Raw genomic sequence first — 18,370 nt, 5'->3', positions numbered from 1 at the left:
GACCAAATTTCGCAAAAATATATATGGAACTCATACATATATAAGGGGAAATTTTTTTCTCAGTGTATGACCAAATTTCGGAAAAATATATATGGAACTCATACATATATAAGGGGAAATTTTTTTCTCAGTGTATGACCAAATTTCGCAAAAATATGTATGGAACTCATACATATATAAGGGGAAATTTTTTCTCAGTGTATGACCAAATTTCGCAAAAATATGTATGGAACTCATACATATATAAGGGGAAATTTTTTTCTCAGTGTATGACCAAATTTCGCAAAAATATATATGGAACTCATACATATATAAAGGGAAATTTTTTTCTCAGTGTATGACCAAATTTCGCAAAAATATGTATGGAACTCATACATATATAAGGGGAAATTTTTTTCTCAGTGTATGACCAAATTTCGCAGAAATATGTATGGAACTCATACATATATAAGGGGAAATTTTTTTCTCAGTGTATGACCAAATTTCGGAAAATCGGTTCATACATATATATGGGAGCTATATCAATATATATTTATATAAGTTATGCTGGTGATGGTAGGTAAGTAAAAGTGTCATTCGCTATCAAGACACCTACGTGGGAGGATCTTCCAAAATTAAAATCAATCGATATTCTGTTTTCTTCTGTTTAACCATGATGGTAAGTAGTATCAATTATTATTATTACACAATTTAAGTATATTAATATATTTTTAAATATATTTTTTTTTCAGTCGCAAGAAGTACTTAAAAAGGTTTTAAAAATTAACCAAATCCAGTTGGAGGAGTTTAATAAAATTAAGGACGAGACGGCCCAGTTCCTCCAGCAACAAGCATACAAATTGAGTAAAATCCAATCATACAATTTAGCAAAGTTGCTGGAGGAGCTGGGAAGAGGAGATGGTGGTGCGGTTGTCGGTGGACATTGATTGTGAGGATCTTCGAGATTTTCAGGTTCCTGAGAATTCTCAGGAGCCTGAGATTTCTCAGGATTTCTCAGGTAGCTAATTTATTATATTTATCATATATGTATTAACATTTTATTACATTTCATTTATATTTATTTATATTTATTTATTTATTTCATTTATTAATCTAATTTATTTTTTATTTGCAGTGTCTATCCGGAATTACCCTTTGTGGCTCCGAGCCATACATTTATTAGAAAAGGAGCCCGCTGTATCGGATAAGACATCCATGAAATTTGGCATTAAGTTCGAAGTGGCTAAGGCGTACCGGCGAGTGGAGGCACAGATAGAAGAAGAGTTCACCTTGCCGTCGGGGACAGTGCATTTGTCGGACACGCTTAGCCATCTGCGAAGAAGTGCCAAAAATGCATTTAAAAAGGACGGAATAAATTCGAAAAATCCTTATGTCCTGGCCTTCAAATTGGTAAGTATATTAGTTTATTTTATTTTAATATATATTATTTTTAAATTATTTTTAATTTTTCTTTTTTAGCACTTAACTGACGACCAAGGTGGGCCTTCTTAATCTGAAGCAGCGTTGTAGTCTCGGCCGCCCTCAGCAACATCATCCCTCTATCGCAGTAGTTAATTTTTTATTTAATTGGTTTTTATTTTTTTTTAATTGTTTTTTTATTTAATTGTTCTTTGTTTTTATTTAACATATCGTTAAAAAGGACAAATTTTGTTGCTGGGACTACAAACATTTGTAATTATTATAGCAGTAAAATGTTAGCTATTTCAACTAACGCAGTTTGCTATTTCAGCAGCGATGTTTGTCAAAAACATTTAGTAAACAAATTTGCTAATTCAGCAGCATTTGTTTGCTATTTTAGCTGTAAAAAATGTTTGCTGTTTCAACTAACGAATGTTTGCTGAAACAACTACATGCTACTGCTGTCCCTTTTTCAGCAAACAAATTCTGCTGTTTTAGCAAACATTTTTGCTATTATGAGTAACAAAATTTTTTGGGTGTACTAGATGAAAAGTGTATGACCAAATTTCGGAAAAATATATATGGAACTCATACATATATAAGGGGAAATTTTTTTCTCAGTGTATGACCAAATTTCGGAAAAATATATATGGAACTCATACATATATAAGGGGAAATTTTTTTCTCAGTGTATGACCAAATTTCGGAAAAATATGTATGGAACTCATACATATATAAGGGGAAATTTTTTTCTCAGTGTATGACCAAATTTCGCAAAAATATATACGGAACTCATACATATATAAGGGGAAATTTTTTTCTCAGTGTATGACCAAATTTCGCAAAAATATATATGGAACTCATACATATATAAGGGGAAATTTTTTTCTCAGTGTATGACCAAATTTCGCAAAAATATATATGGAACTCATACATATATAAGGGGAAATTTTTTTCTCAGTGTATGACCAAATTTCGCAAAAATATATATGGAACTCATACATATATAAGGGGAAATTTTTTTCTCAGTGTATGACCAAATTTCGCAAAAATATGTATGGAACTCATACATATATAAGGGGAAATTTTTTCTCAGTGTATGACCAAATTTCGGAAAAATATGTATGGAACTCATACATATATAAGGGGAAATTTTTTTCTCAGTGTATGACCAAATTTCGCAAAAATATATATGGAACTCATACATATATAAAGGGAAATTTTTTTCTCAGTGTATGACCAAATTTCGCAAAAATATGTATGGAACTCATACATATATAAGGGGAAATTTTTTTCTCAGTGTATGACCAAATTTCGCAGAAATATGTATGGAACTCATACATATATAAGGGGAAATTTTTTTCTCAGTGTATGACCAAATTTCGGAAAATCGGTTCATACATATATATGGGAGCTATATCAATATATATTTATATAAGTTATGCTGGTGATGGTAGGTAAGTAAAAGTGTCATTCGCTATCAAGACACCTACGTGGGAGGATCTTCCAAAATTAAAATCAATCGATATTCTGTTTTCTTCTGTTTAACCATGATGGTAAGTAGTATCAATTATTATTATTACACAATTTAAGTATATTAATATATTTTTAAATATATTTTTTTTCAGTCGCAAGAAGTACTTAAAAAGGTTTTAAAAATTAACCAAATCCAGTTGGAGGAGTTTAATAAAATTAAGGACGAGACGGCCCAGTTCCTCCAGCAACAAGCATACAAATTGAGTAAAATCCAATCATACAATTTAGCAAAGTTGCTGGAGGAGCTGGGAAGAGGAGATGGTGGTGCGGTTGTCGGTGGACATTGATTGTGAGGATCTTCGAGATTTTCAGGTTCCTGAGAATTCTCAGGAGCCTGAGATTTCTCAGGATTTCTCAGGTAGCTAATTTATTATATTTATCATATATGTATTAACATTTTATTACATTTCATTTATATTTATTTATATTTATTTATTTATTTCATTTATTAATCTAATTTATTTTTTATTTGCAGTGTCTATCCGGAATTACCCTTTGTGGCTCCGAGCCATACATTTATTAGAAAAGGAGCCCGCTGTATCGGATAAGACATCCATGAAATTTGGCATTAAGTTCGAAGTGGCTAAGGCGTACCGGCGAGTGGAGGCACAGATAGAAGAAGAGTTCACCTTGCCGTCGGGGACAGTGCATTTGTCGGACACGCTTAGCCATCTGCGAAGAAGTGCCAAAAATGCATTTAAAAAGGACGGAATAAATTCGAAAAATCCTTATGTCCTGGCCTTCAAATTGGTAAGTATATTAGTTTATTTTATTTTAATATATATTATTTTTAAATTATTTTTAATTTTTCTTTTTTAGCACTTAACTGACGGCCAAGGTGGGCCTTCTTAATCTGAAGCAGCGTTGTAGTCTCGGCCGCCCTCAGCAACATCATCCCTCTATCGCAGTAGTTAATTTTTTATTTAATTGTTTTTTATTTTTTTTTAATTGTTTTTTTATTTAATTGTTCTTTGTTTTTATTTAACATATCGTTAAAAAGGACAAATTTTGTTGCTGGGACTACAAACATTTGTAATTATTATAGCAGTAAAAATGTTAGCTATTTCAACTAACGCAGTTTGCTATTTCAGCAGCGATGTTTGTCAAAAACATTTAGTAAACAAATTTGCTAATTCAGCAGCATTTGTTTGCTATTTTAGCTGTAAAAAATGTTTGCTGTTTCAACTAACGAATGTTTGCTGAAAAAACTACATGCTACTGCTGTCCCTTTTTCAGCAAACAAATTCTGCTGTTTTAGCAAACATTTTTGCTATTATGAGTAACAAAATTTTTTGGGTGTACTAGATGAAAAGTGTATGACCAAATTTCGGAAAAATATATATGGAACTCATACATATATAAGGGGAAATTTTTTTCTCAGTGTATGACCAAATTTCGGAAAAATATATATGGAACTCATACATATATAAGGGGAAATTTTTTTCTCAGTGTATGACCAAATTTCGGAAAAATATGTATGGAACTCATACATATATAAGGGGAAATTTTTTTCTCAGTGTATGACCAAATTTCGCAAAAATATATACGGAACTCATACATATATAAGGGGAAATTTTTTTCTCAGTGTATGACCAAATTTCGCAAAAATATATATGTAACTCATACATATATAAGGGGAAATTTTTTTCTCAGTGTATGACCAAATTTCGCAAAAATATATATGGAACTCATACATATATAAGGGGAAATTTTTTTCTCAGTGTATGACCAAATTTCGCAAAAATATATATGGAACTCATACATATATAAGGGGAAATTTTTTTCTCAGTGTATGACCAAATTTCGCAAAAATATGTATGGAACTCATACATATATAAGGGGAAATTTTTTCTCAGTGTATGACCAAATTTCGGAAAAATATGTATGGAACTCATACATATATAAGGGGAAATTTTTTTCTCAGTGTATGACCAAATTTCGCAAAAATATATATGGAACTCATACATATATAAAGGGAAATTTTTTTCTCAGTGTATGACCAAATTTCGCAAAAATATGTATGGAACTCATACATATATAAGGGGAAATTTTTTTCTCAGTGTATGACCAAATTTCGCAGAAATATGTATGGAACTCATACATATATAAGGGGAAATTTTTTTCTCAGTGTATGACCAAATTTCGGAAAATCGGTTCATACATATATATGGGAGCTATATCAATATGTATTTATATAAGTTATGCTGGTGATGGTAGGTAAGTAAAAGTGTCATTCGCTATCAAGACACCTACGTGGGAGGATCTTCCAAAATTAAAATCAATCGATATTCTGTTTTCTTCTGTTTAACCATGATGGTAAGTAGTATCAATTATTATTATTACACAATTTAAGTATATTAATATATTTTTAAATATATTTTTTTTCAGTCGCAAGAAGTACTTAAAAAGGTTTTAAAAATTAACCAAATCCAGTTGGAGGAGTTTAATAAAATTAAGGACGAGACGGCCCAGTTCCTCCAGCAACAAGCATACAAATTGAGTAAAATCCAATCATACAATTTAGCAAAGTTGCTGGAGGAGCTGGGAAGAGGAGATGGTGGTGCGGTTGTCGGTGGACATTGATTGTGAGGATCTTCGAGATTTTCAGGTTCCTGAGAATTCTCAGGAGCCTGAGATTTCTCAGGATTTCTCAGGTAGCTAATTTATTATATTTATCATATATGTATTAACATTTTATTACATTTCATTTATATTTATTTATATTTATTTATTTATTTCATTTATTAATCTAATTTATTTTTTATTTGCAGTGTCTATCCGGAATTACCCTTTGTGGCTCCGAGCCATACATTTATTAGAAAAGGAGCCCGCTGTATCGGATAAGACATCCATGAAATTTGGCATTAAGTTCGAAGTGGCTAAGGCGTACCGGCGAGTGGAGGCACAGATAGAAGAAGAGTTCACCTTGCCGTCGGGGACAGTGCATTTGTCGGACACGCTTAGCCATCTGCGAAGAAGTGCCAAAAATGCATTTAAAAAGGACGGAATAAATTCGAAAAATCCTTATGTCCTGGCCTTCAAATTGGTAAGTATATTAGTTTATTTTATTTTAATATATATTATTTTTAAATTATTTTTAATTTTTCTTTTTTAGCACTTAACTGACGACCAAGGTGGGCCTTCTTAATCTGAAGCAGCGTTGTAGTCTCGGCCGCCCTCAGCAACATCATCCCTCTATCGCAGTAGTTAATTTTTTATTTAATTGTTTTTTATTTTTTTTTAATTGTTTTTTTATTTAATTGTTCTTTGTTTTTATTTAACATATCGTTAAAAAGGACAAATTTTGTTGCTGGGACTACAAACATTTGTAATTATTATAGCAGTAAAAATGTTAGCTATTTCAACTAACGCAGTTTGCTATTTCAGCAGCGATGTTTGTCAAAAACATTTAGTAAACAAATTTGCTAATTCAGCAGCATTTGTTTGCTATTTTAGCTGTAAAAAATGTTTGCTGTTTCAACTAACGAATGTTTGCTGAAACAACTACATGCTACTGCTGTCCCTTTTTCAGCAAACAAATTCTGCTGTTTTAGCAAACATTTTTGCTATTATGAGTAACAAAATTTTTTGGGTGTACTAGATGAAAAGTGTATGACCAAATTTCGGAAAAATATATATGGAACTCATACATATATAAGGGGAAATTTTTTTCTCAGTGTATGACCAAATTTCGGAAAAATATATATGGAACTCATACATATATAAAGGGAAATTTTTTTCTCAGTGTATGACCAAATTTCGGAAAAATATGTATGGAACTCATACATATATAAGGGGAAATTTTTTTCTCAGTGTATGACCAAATTTCGCAAAAATATATATGGAACTCATACATATATAAGGGGAAATTTTTTTCTCAGTGTATGACCAAATTTCGCAAAAATATATATGGAACTCATACATATATAAGGGGAAATTTTTTTCTCAGTGTATGACAAAATTTCGCAAAAATATATATGGAACTCATACATATATAAGGGGAAATTTTTTTCTCAGTGTATGACCAAATTTCGCAAAAATATATATGGAACTCATACATATATAAGGGGAAATTTTTTTCTCAGTGTATGACCAAATTTCGCAAAAATATGTATGGAACTCATACATATATAAGGGGAAATTTTTTCTCAGTGTATGACCAAATTTCGGAAAAATATGTATGGAACTCATACATATATAAGGGGAAATTTTTTTCTCAGTGTATGACCAAATTTCGCAAAAATATGTATGGAACTCATACATATATAAGGGGAAATTTTTTTCTCAGTGTATGACCAAATTTCGCAGAAATATGTATGGAACTCATACATATATAAGGGGAAATTTTTTTCTCAGTGTATGACCAAATTTCGGAAAATCGGTTCATACATATATATGGGAGCTATATCAATATATATTTATATAAGTTATGCTGGTGATGGTAGGTAAGTAAAAGTGTCATTCGCTATCAAGACACCTACGTGGGAGGATCTTCCAAAATTAAAATCAATCGATATTCTGTTTTCTTCTGTTTAACCATGATGGTAAGTAGTATCAATTATTATTATTACACAATTTAAGTATATTAATATATTTTTAAATATATTTTTTTTCAGTCGCAAGAAGTACTTAAAAAGGTTTTAAAAATTAACCAAATCCAGTTGGAGGAGTTTAATAAAATTAAGGACGAGACGGCCCAGTTCCTCCAGCAACAAGCATACAAATTGAGTAAAATCCAATCATACAATTTAGCAAAGTTGCTGGAGGAGCTGGGAAGAGGAGATGGTGGTGTGGTTGTCGGTGGACATTGATTGTGAGGATCTTCGAGATTTTCAGGTTCCTGAGAATTCTCAGGAGCCTGAGATTTCTCAGGATTTCTCAGGTAGCTGAGGTTTCTCAGGTTCCTGACAACTCTCAAGTTTCTGAGAAATCTCAGGAACATGAGAATTCTCTAGCTCCTGAGAAATCTCAGGCTCCTGAGAATTCTCAGGAACATGAGATTTCTCAATATCCTCAAAATGCCTCGTTCGCCGAATCATGTAAGTTTTTTTATTTATTAATTATTTATAATAATTTATTATATTTATCATATATGTATTAACATTTTATTACATTTCATTTATATTTATTTATATTTATTTATTTATTTCATTTATTAATCTAATTTATTTTTTATTTGCAGTGTCTATCCGGAATTACCCTTTGTGGCTCCGAGCCATACATTTATTAGAAAAGGAGCCCGCTGTATCGGATAAGACATCCATGGAATTTGGCATTAAGTTCGAAGTGGCTAAGGCGTACCGGCGAGTGGAGGCACAGATAGAAGAAGAGTTCACCTTGCCGTCGGGGACAGTGCATTTGTCGGACACGCTTAGCCATCTGCGAAGAAGTGCCAAAAATGCATTTAAAAAGGACGGAATAAATTCGAAAAATCCTTATGTCCTGGCCTTCAAATTGGTAAGTATATTAGTTTATTTTATTTTAATATATATTATTTTTAAATTATTTTTAATTTTTCTTTTTTAGCACTTAACTGACGACCAAGGTTTGCCTTCTTAATCTGAAGCAGCGTTGTAGTCTCGGCCGCCCTCAGCAACATCATCCCTCTATCGCAGTAGTTAATTTTTTATTTAATTGTTTTTTATTTTTTTTTAATTGTTTTTTTATTTAATTGTTCTTTGTTTTTATTTAACATATCGTTAAAAAGGACAAATTTTGTTGCTGGGACTACAAACATTTGTAATTATTATAGCAGTAAAAATGTTAGCTATTTCAACTAACGCAGTTTGCTATTTCAGCAGCGATGTTTGTCAAAAACATTTAGTAAACAAATTTGCTAATTCAGCAGCATTTGTTTGCTATTTTAGCTGTAAAAAATGTTTGCTGTTTCAACTAACGAATTTTTGCTGAAACAACTACATGCTACTGCTGTCCCTTTTTCAGCAAACAAATTCTGCTGTTTTAGCAAACATTTTTGCTATTATGAGTAACAAAATTTTTTGGGTGTACTAGATGAAAAGTGTATGACCAAATTTCGGAAAAATATATATGGAACTCATACATATATAAGGGGAAATTTTTTTCTCAGTGTATGACCAAATTTCGGAAAAATATATATGGAACTCATACATATATAAGGGGAAATTTTTTTCTCAGTGTATGACCAAATTTCGCAAAAATATGTATGGAACTCATACATATATAAGGGGAAATTTTTTCTCAGCGTATGACCAAATTTCGGAAAAATATGTATGGAACTCATACATATATAAGGGGAAATTTTTTTCTCAATGTATGACCAAATTTCGGAAAAATATGTATGGAACTCATACATATATAAGGGGAAATTTTTTCTCAGCGTATGACCAACTTTCGGAAAAATATGTATGGAACTCATACATATATAAGGGGAAATTTTTTTCTCAGTGTATGACCAAATTTCGCAAAAATATATATGGAACTCATACATATATAAGGGGAAATTTTTTTCTCAGTGTATGACCAAATTTCGGAAAATCGGTTCATACATATATATGGGAGCTATATCAATATATATTTATATAAGTTATGCTGGTGATGGTAGGTAAGTAAAAGTGTCATTCGCTATCAAGACACCTACGTGGGAGGATCTTCCAAAATTAAAATCAATCGATATTCTGTTTTCTTCTGTTTAACCATGATGGTAAGTAGTATCAATTATTATTATTACACAATTTAAGTATATTAATATATTTTTAAATATATTTTTTTTTCAGTCGCAAGAAGTACTTAAAAAGGTTTTAAAAATTAACCAAATCCAGTTGGAGGAGTTTAATAAAATTAAGGACGAGACGGCCCAGTTCCTCCAGCAACAAGCATACAAATTGAGTAAAATCCAATCATACAATTTAGCAAAGTTGCTGGAGGAGCTGGGAAGAGGAGATGGTGGTGCGGTTGTCGGTGGACATTGATTGTGAGGATCTTCGAGATTTTCAGGTTCCTGAGAATTCTCAGGAGCCTGAGATTTCTCAGGATTTCTCAGGTAGCTGAGGTTTCTCAGGTTCCTGACAACTCTCAAGTTTCTGAGAAATCTCAGGAACATGAGAATTCTCTAGCTCCTGAGAAATCTCAGGCTCCTGAGAATTCTCAGGAACATGAGATTTCTCAATATCCTCAAAATGCCGCGTTCGCCAAATCATGTAAGTTTTTTTATTTATTAATTATTTATAATAATTTATTATATTTATCATATATGTATTAACATTTTATTACATTTCATTTATATTTATTTATATTTATTTATTTATTTCATTTATTAATCTAATTTATTTTTTATTTGCAGTGTCTATCCGGAATTACCCTTTGTGGCTCCGAGCCATACATTTATTAGAAAAGGAGCCCGCTGTATCGGATAAGACATCCATGAAATTTGGCATTAAGTTCGAAGTGGCTAAGGCGTACCGGCGAGTGGAGGCACAGATAGAAGATGAGTTCACCTTGCCGTCGGGGACAGTGCATTTGTCGGACACGCTTAGCCATCTGCGAAGAAGTGCCAAAAATGCATTTAAAAAGGACGGAATAAATTCGAAAAATCCTTATGTCCTGGCCTTCAAATTGGTAAGTATATTAGTTTATTTTATTTTAATATATATTATTTTTAAATTATTTTTAATTTTTCTTTTTTAGCACTTAACTGACGACCAAGGTGGGCCTTCTTAATCTGAAGCAGCGTTGTAGTCTCGGCCGCCCTCAGCAACATCATCCCTCTATCGCAGTAGTTAATTTTTTATTTAATTGTTTTTTATTTTTTTTAATTGTTTTTTTATTTAATTGTTCTTTGTTTTTATTTAATTGTTTTTTTTTTTTTTAATTTTGTTTCTCAATAATTTTACTTTTTTATTTAATTTAATTTATTATTTATAGTTTTGTTATTATTTATTTTTTTTCTATTAGTTTTTAATTTATGTAATTGTTTTAATTGAATTAATTAATTTTATAAATAAATAATTATTAAATATAATATGTTCAAATGAAATTATTGTTTTTTATTTTGAAAGGCATGTATGTTAAATCTATTATTTTTAAGTTAATAATATTTTAAATTTACTTACAATTTAAAATGTGGAAATATGTACACTTAATATCTGAAAACGATATATATGGATCTATTTGAACTTGGACCAAATTTTTCAAAAAATCGTACCACTTTTCTAAATTAAATTATTTTATTCATTTTAAAAGTTAAAATTTGTCTACAATTTTTCGTCATCCTGAAATCATACTATGTCACTATGTCATCATTCTTGCAATTTTTAACTCTAAGTTTTTCCTTCAAACTACAAAACGGTTATAATGCATATTGCAATGTAACAGTGGTACAATCGGAATGACGAAAAACGAGAGGAACAATTAAAAGAGGAAGAGGAAAAGAGGAAAGAGGAACAAAACCATTTACATTTACCCATATTGAACAATGATGACCCACATTTGTGAAGATTCACCATGATTCCTGGTTGTATCTGTTTATCTGTTTCTGTAGTAGTAAAGGAATGAATCTTTCTACATCAGTGTTTTGTTTTTTACAAGTTTTCTATGTGGGTAGAAATAAAATTTTGGGAAAATATTCTAAAAATTGTTATAGAAGTAAAAGTGTGTCAAAAAAGTGTGTGTAAAATTTAGACAAAATTGTCTATAGAAATAAAATTTTGTGAAAACATTTCTATAGAAATAAAATTTTGCCAAAATTTTCTATAAAAATAAAGGTTTGAGAAAATTTTCTATAGAAATAAAATTTTGAAAAAAAAAAATTCTGTAGGAATAAAATTTTAACAAAAATTTTTATAGAAATAAACTTTTGACAAAATTTTCTATAGAAATAAAATTTTGACAAAATTTTCTATAGAAATAAAATTTTGACTAAATTTTCTATAGAAATAAAGTTTTGACAATATTTTCGATAAAAATAAAATGTTGACAACGTTTTCTATAGGAATAAAACTTTGAGAAAATTTTCCATAGAAATAAAGTTTTGACAATAAATTCTATAGAAATAAAATTTAGACAAAACTTTGTATAGAAATAAAATTTTCCAAAATTTTATATAGAAATAAAATTTTGACACAATTTTCTATAGAAATAAAATTTTGACAACATTTTCTATAGAAATAAAATGTTGACAACATTTTCTATAGGAATAAAACTTTGAGAAAATTTTCCATAGAAATAAAGTTTTGACAATAATTTCTATAGAAATAAAATTTAGACAAAACTTTGTATAGAAATAAAGTTTGGACAAAGTTATCTATAGAAATAAAATTTTGACAAAATTTTGCACAGGGAGTAGATTTAGCATTATAGCTATGCGTGCAAAATTTTATTGAAATCGGTTGAGATTTAGATATAGCTTCCATATATATTTTTCGCCCGATATGGACTTATATGGCCCCAGAAGCCAGAGTTTTGGCCCAATTTGTTTGAAATTTTGCACTAGGAGTACAATTAGTAATATAGTCATGTGTGCCAAATTTGATTGAAATCGGTTCAGATTTAGATATAGCTCCCATATATATGTTTTTCTGATTTCGACAAAAATGGTCAAAATACCAACATTTTCCTTGTTAAATCGCTACTGCTTAGTCTAAAAGTTGTAAAAATGACTCTAATTTTCCTAAACTTTTAATACATATATATCGAGCGATAAATCATAAATAAACTTCAGATTTAAATGTTTCCCATATTTTTTTACTAACAGTTCCACCCTAGTGCATTAGCCGACTTAAATTTTGAGTCTAAAGATTTTGTAGAAGTCTATCAAATTCTGTCCAGATCGAGTGATGTTTAAATGTATGTATTTGGGACAAACCTTTATATATAGTCCCCCAACAAATTTGAAAATTTAGATCTACAAAGTGGTGCAGGGTATAATAGTCGGCCCGCCGACTTCACACTTTCCTTACTTGTTTTTTAATTGAAAAAGTTTTCAGCTTCTATTAACTTGTTAATTGGAAATATTTTTGGTGAAATATTTTTCTGTGTATACAACGATTGTTTGTTACAGTTTTTAATAAGCCACATAACGCCGAAAAACATTTTAATTTATTTTATCTATTTTAGGTTCCACTTATACGGTAATTGACAAAGTAGATCAAAGAAAGTAAGTAATAGATGAAGTGTAGAGAACCATTCATTAATTTTACCTCCAAATCAAACCATTATACGTTTTCGAAACAAAAATGTCTGAAATGCAAAACGAAACGGGTTTGCAGGTTACATTATTTTTAAACGTCTAAATAGTCAGCCACCCTCCATTCCATGGATTGTGATGTCAACTTCCTCCTTAATATGAGTGGGAATAAACTATGTAATAAGAATCAAAAAATCTACTCTTCCACTTTTTCAAGATTTGCAAAAGTCGACTTCACAATTTTTTATTAATTTTCCCCCTGACTTCGTATATGATGATTTGAATATTTCAAGACCAACTCAGGTTATACAGATTTGACAACATACTACTATGTATTCGCCAGAAAAAAAGTCTCCACGGAGACATCCTGTACATCTAACATGTTTCAAGAGCAATATGTTATTTTTGGATAGAGAACATTTAACATGTTTGTCACGACCATGTTATTATGTCGGAAATCATATATCTGAATTCGGGAAGAATTTTATGTTTGACGAGAAAACAACATTTCTTCGGCAACAATTTATACTTCCCCATGCAAAAATAATATTTTGCTCTTGAAACAAGTTTTAGGTGATCATATTCCTTCTCTGTGTGCAGCGAAAAAACTGCAAAGATCTGCAAGGTTAACATTCAACCCATGATTGTCGTGGGTATACGATACCATAACATGATAGATTAACGCTAAACTATTTGGTCGAACTTTATGAAAATTGTTTATTACTTCCTTCGAAAATAGAAAATCTAAATAGTAACTGCATCCATACTTCGTTTACTCCAAAAAATAGCCGGAATTTCGAAACCCCAAACATAGTACTTTAATTCTGAATTTGATTGTATAACTTTTAATTATTATATATTTACTATTAAACTTTCCTTTACAGATTGGCTTTCTCTGGGCATAGAATCACATGATACCAAATAAAAAATGGAAATCTCTTGTAATCTTCAGAAGGTGAACTTTTCCAATTAAAAATGCTTAAGGATTTTCGAGAGTTTTGTTCAAATACCGACGATCGTTTATTGAACTTTTGAATTCTTGTCATGAACTAAAACAACAATCGCTGAATAGTATTGAAAACATCAATAACAACAATGTTGAAATTAAACTTTAATATTTTTAGGATTATTTACCATTGCGCTCATTTCAAAGTGTTTTTTAGTTTTATAAAAATCATGAAGTTTCTTAAATGTATACAAATAAAAAGATTTTGTAACATTTTCTTATTTAGTTATTTATTTATTTATTTATAGTAAATATAAGAATAATAGGCAATAAACTAGCATTAGCTACTTAGGCTGTCAGCTAAGTACTATTATCAACGGGAATGTATGTTAAAGGTGTGCGCGTGAGTGAAATTTCACATACACGCACGTTCACGAAGCAAAATGTTTATTCACGTGCGCTCACTCACGATATGTGTAGTAGCCAATCAGCCAATCCCACTCACGCACATTCACGAAATGAAAACCAGTATTCACGCTCATTAACGAACCGATTTTATTTCTCACGTACGATATATTGATATATTTTGTTTAGTCCCATTACGCACATTCACGAGATTTGCTTTGGATTTTGATCACGACTCGCGTGATTTCGTGTCAAGTGCGCATCTCTAATGTATGTATATATGTATGTACTGGTATGTGACAATTGCACAATTGCATAGATATCCATTGTACGTTTTAAAAGCTGCTTAGATCATCAGAGCTTCCCAACCCAATTAGCCTAAAAGTATGCACCTTAATTAAGAAGGTAGTAGGTTTTGGAATTTGGTAATAATGCACTAGATAGATGGGAGTCATCAGAAAAGATAAAAAATATATTTAAATAATGCCCTTAATCTTTCTATCCGTGATTTGACAATATTTGATAAAAATTTAATACATAAATATAATATACAAATAATTTTAGTGTACACTGGATATAAATATAAGTTTTAACTTAAAATTTGAGCAACTACAGTCGTACATAGAGTAAGTATAGTTTGAAAGAAATTTTGCTGAAATCCACTGCGAGCCTGCTGGATCTCATCTTTGCAAATCTATTCAAATCAATCGACATTTTAACAAATGTTAAAAGAGAAAGATATCATCTCCAGTGTGAACTTAGTATTGAGAAAAGTGCTTTGACTTTAAACAGTGTGAAAATTGCTGAAAATTTGCTTGTAAACTATTGGCAACCCTGATTTTACCTCTCATACAGAGTACCAAATACAAACGGTCACTAATAGTAACCCAATAAACACAGGATGAGCGTTTTTCAAATGCAACAACTTTTCAGTTGGAGGGTAAATATAATTTTCAACATAAATTCAACTTGATTTGAAATAGCTCATCTTCAATACATCTTTAAATTGTTTGCGAATTACTTTCAATTTGCCAAAATGTTGACGAAATCTTTGAAAAGGTATTGAAGATAATATGAGAAAACTTTGACAAAACACTACCCTAAAACGCAACGAAAAAACCATGTGGTTTTCAATACTTATTCTTGCAACGAAGTTCGTGGTCAATTGCAAGAAATTAAAAAAATGGAAAATTTTAGACGAATAACCAAATAGTTTATAAAAATAGGTAAGAAAAAATGAAATAAAACTTTAAGGAAGTCACTAAATGTATATCTCTTTGCAGAAAACTAAAATTATGGATTCTACGTTCTTGAAAACATTAAAAAGCTGACCGATAAAAAAATGGTGGACAATTAACTGAAACTGCTTCAAATAGTTTATAATAATTGGTACGTCAATATGAAAAATTAAATCAACACTTTAGAGAAGTCACTAAATTTAAATCTCTTTGCAGAAAACTAAGATCTTTGGATGCTATATTCTTGCAAACATTAAGAAGCTGACCAATGAAAAATGAGTGGCTTATTGACAAGAAAAAGTTTCCAGAAACATTACAAGTGCAACCAATTAAAATTGTTAAAAACAACAAATTGTTGAAATCAACAACTTCTGGATGAGAATGTGCATCACATCGTCAGTTTAATTCATATGCTATTAATAGTTTAAAATGGATATTTTGTGAATTAATAATTAATATTTTGTGAATTTGAATAATAAATGTTAATGCTGGTTTACGACACCAAAAGGAAGGGAATCGAATTATCAATGCAAAAGTGTTTACTAATAATGTTTAAGATATTTAAAGTTTTGTTGTTTGTTGTTTTGTTCTTATTTGTTGATATGTTTAGTAAGATTATTATTTTTCAATTGGTATTGCAGTGTAATATGTAGTGTAGTGTATTATATATTTTATTTTAACGAAAATGAATAAACTATACAAAATTCATAGAATTTTGGCTTTGAATTTCAATTTGAAGTGGGGATATCATTCATACAAATTTAGGTTGAAAAGTATTTGCAACGATGTTAATTTTGAATTTGACTCGCATCGAAAATTGTTTGACAAATTATTAAGTAGCGATGCATTTCAATTTGAGGATAACACTTGAGATATTATTGCTAATGTGTTGAATTTCACTGTTGAGGGTAATGTCTGTTTTTTGTTGAGAACCCGATTTTCTCAACAATTTCTCAACTTGAATATTACCCTAATCCTTTGAAAAAATGTTTGAAAAATTGTTGAAATTTAGCATTTTTCAAACGTTTGTGTTTATTGGGAATTGTCTTTGCTGATTGGCATCATTGTTTTACTTGTTTGATTTAAATACTAAATATGACAATTTTTTGGTACTTTGTATCCTTTTCCTTTTGCATTTAAAAAATTCGTAAAATTTAAAGGTATAATACATTTCACAATTTATTTCACTTTTTTTTTTGCTGAAATCAGATATATCAATTTTTTCGATCCACCCGTATATATAAACCCAAAAGCAAAGGGGTTATGGTGGTTTATGGTTGGATGTTTCTTTTTTAAATGTATGTTTTTTAAACGGTTCAATTTTTCAATTTCTATCTATCATTTTAGTCTTAACTAATTTCTATTCTTAGATTATGCATATTATCATAATTATCGCCACAAGCAGTTACTTAGAATGATATGGAGTTATGGAGTATTTCCAAACATAACCTTTTTTGATGTTCTTAAATCTATATTTCATCTAATGGAATTTCAATTTGTTATAAAGTTTTTTTCCTTTTTCAGGAATTTTTAAGCAAATATTTTCTCTAAAATTATATCGAAAAAAATAATCTTTGTGTCTAAATACATATGAACATAAAATTGAATAAAGAATAGAATGGTAGAATGATGTGAATTGTTATTGTTAATTGAATGAATGAATAATATTTACTTGGTTTTGATGTTTTGATGTTGTAATTTGTATGATGTTGTATTTTGTATGAATTAATTTATTAATTTGTGGGAATTGTTAATTGGTTGATGATATGATGATGGTTGATGATATGATGATTGGTTAAAAATGCAATTTTAACGCCTTCACAAAAAAATGCAGTTCATCAAAAGCCGGACTACAAAACTCTTAACGCCTTCACAAAAAAATGCAGTTCATCAAAAGCCGGACTACAAAACTCTTAACGCCTTCACAAAAAAATGTAGTTCATCAAAAGCCGGACTACAAAACTCTTAACGCCTTCACAAAAAAATGTAGTTCATCAAAAGCCTGCCATCTATGTGTCCGATTGAGAACTTTTTAATGTCCTTCGTGTCCTAAGGTTCTTGGAGTATTTTTATTGTCCTGAATGAAACATTGGGCTTGTTTTTGGTGTCACACTGCCTAAATACGAATGTGGAAGTGCACATCTGCTTTGTTGGGTATTGCAAATGGCTTCCATATATCTCCGTGCTGATGTTTGATGGGTATCACATTTAGAGATTGTATTTATTTATAGAAGCTATATAATTTAATGCTGTGATTCCTAATAACCCTTTGGATAATAATTAGATATACCCCAAAGGTTAGTAAAAGTTCGCTATTTCAGGGTCACTGAGATAATTCAGTCTATTGTTGTGCAATCTTAACTAAAAGTATTGGCATTTTTTTCTTAAGTTAAAATTTCCCAGGACTCAGTTTTTAGAATTTATATTTTACTCGTATACAAAAGAGAAGATACACCCAAAAGGTGTTTGATTTTATTTTGTCTCCACGTCGTGGCAAAAGTGCTACAAGACGTCCTTACATCTGGTATGCTAAACAAAATTTTCTATAGAAATAAAATTTTGAGAACATTTTCTGTAGGAACAAAATGTTGACAAATTTCTCCAGGAATAAAATATTGACAAAATTTTCTATAGGAAAAAAAAAATGTTGACAATTTTTCTATTGTATGTCTTTAGTAAATTGAC

The 18,370-nt window shown here is 30.2% G+C and overlaps 1 protein-coding gene and 1 long non-coding RNA gene across 3 annotated transcripts in view; one reads left to right on the top strand and one right to left on the bottom strand.

The window, feature by feature from the left end:
• Positions 1 to 17,853, bottom strand: part of LOC142233886 (uncharacterized) — a 41,448-nt gene extending 23,595 nt beyond the window's left edge. The window contains exon 1 of the mRNA XM_075304947.1: positions 17,358 to 17,853. The gene's annotated coding sequence lies outside the window, so the exon portion shown is untranslated. The remainder of the gene's footprint in view (positions 1 to 17,357) is intronic.
• On the top strand, positions 15,220 to 16,398 carry LOC142236395 (uncharacterized). Of its 2 annotated transcripts, XR_012722014.1 has the most exons (4): positions 15,220 to 15,387; positions 15,507 to 15,673; positions 15,731 to 15,836; positions 15,902 to 16,398. It is a non-coding gene; the product is annotated as an uncharacterized LOC142236395 (long non-coding RNA). The 2 variants fall into 2 exon arrangements; XR_012722013.1 differs by having other exon boundaries at positions 15,220 to 15,673.
• Positions 17,854 to 18,370: the final 517 nt, after the last annotated feature.

This window comes from Haematobia irritans, chromosome 4 (genome assembly GCF_050003625.1).
Source record: "Haematobia irritans isolate KBUSLIRL chromosome 4, ASM5000362v1, whole genome shotgun sequence".
Lineage (NCBI taxonomy): Eukaryota > Metazoa > Arthropoda > Insecta > Diptera > Muscidae > Haematobia > Haematobia irritans.
This window is presented reverse-complemented; position numbering and strand designations above follow the sequence as displayed.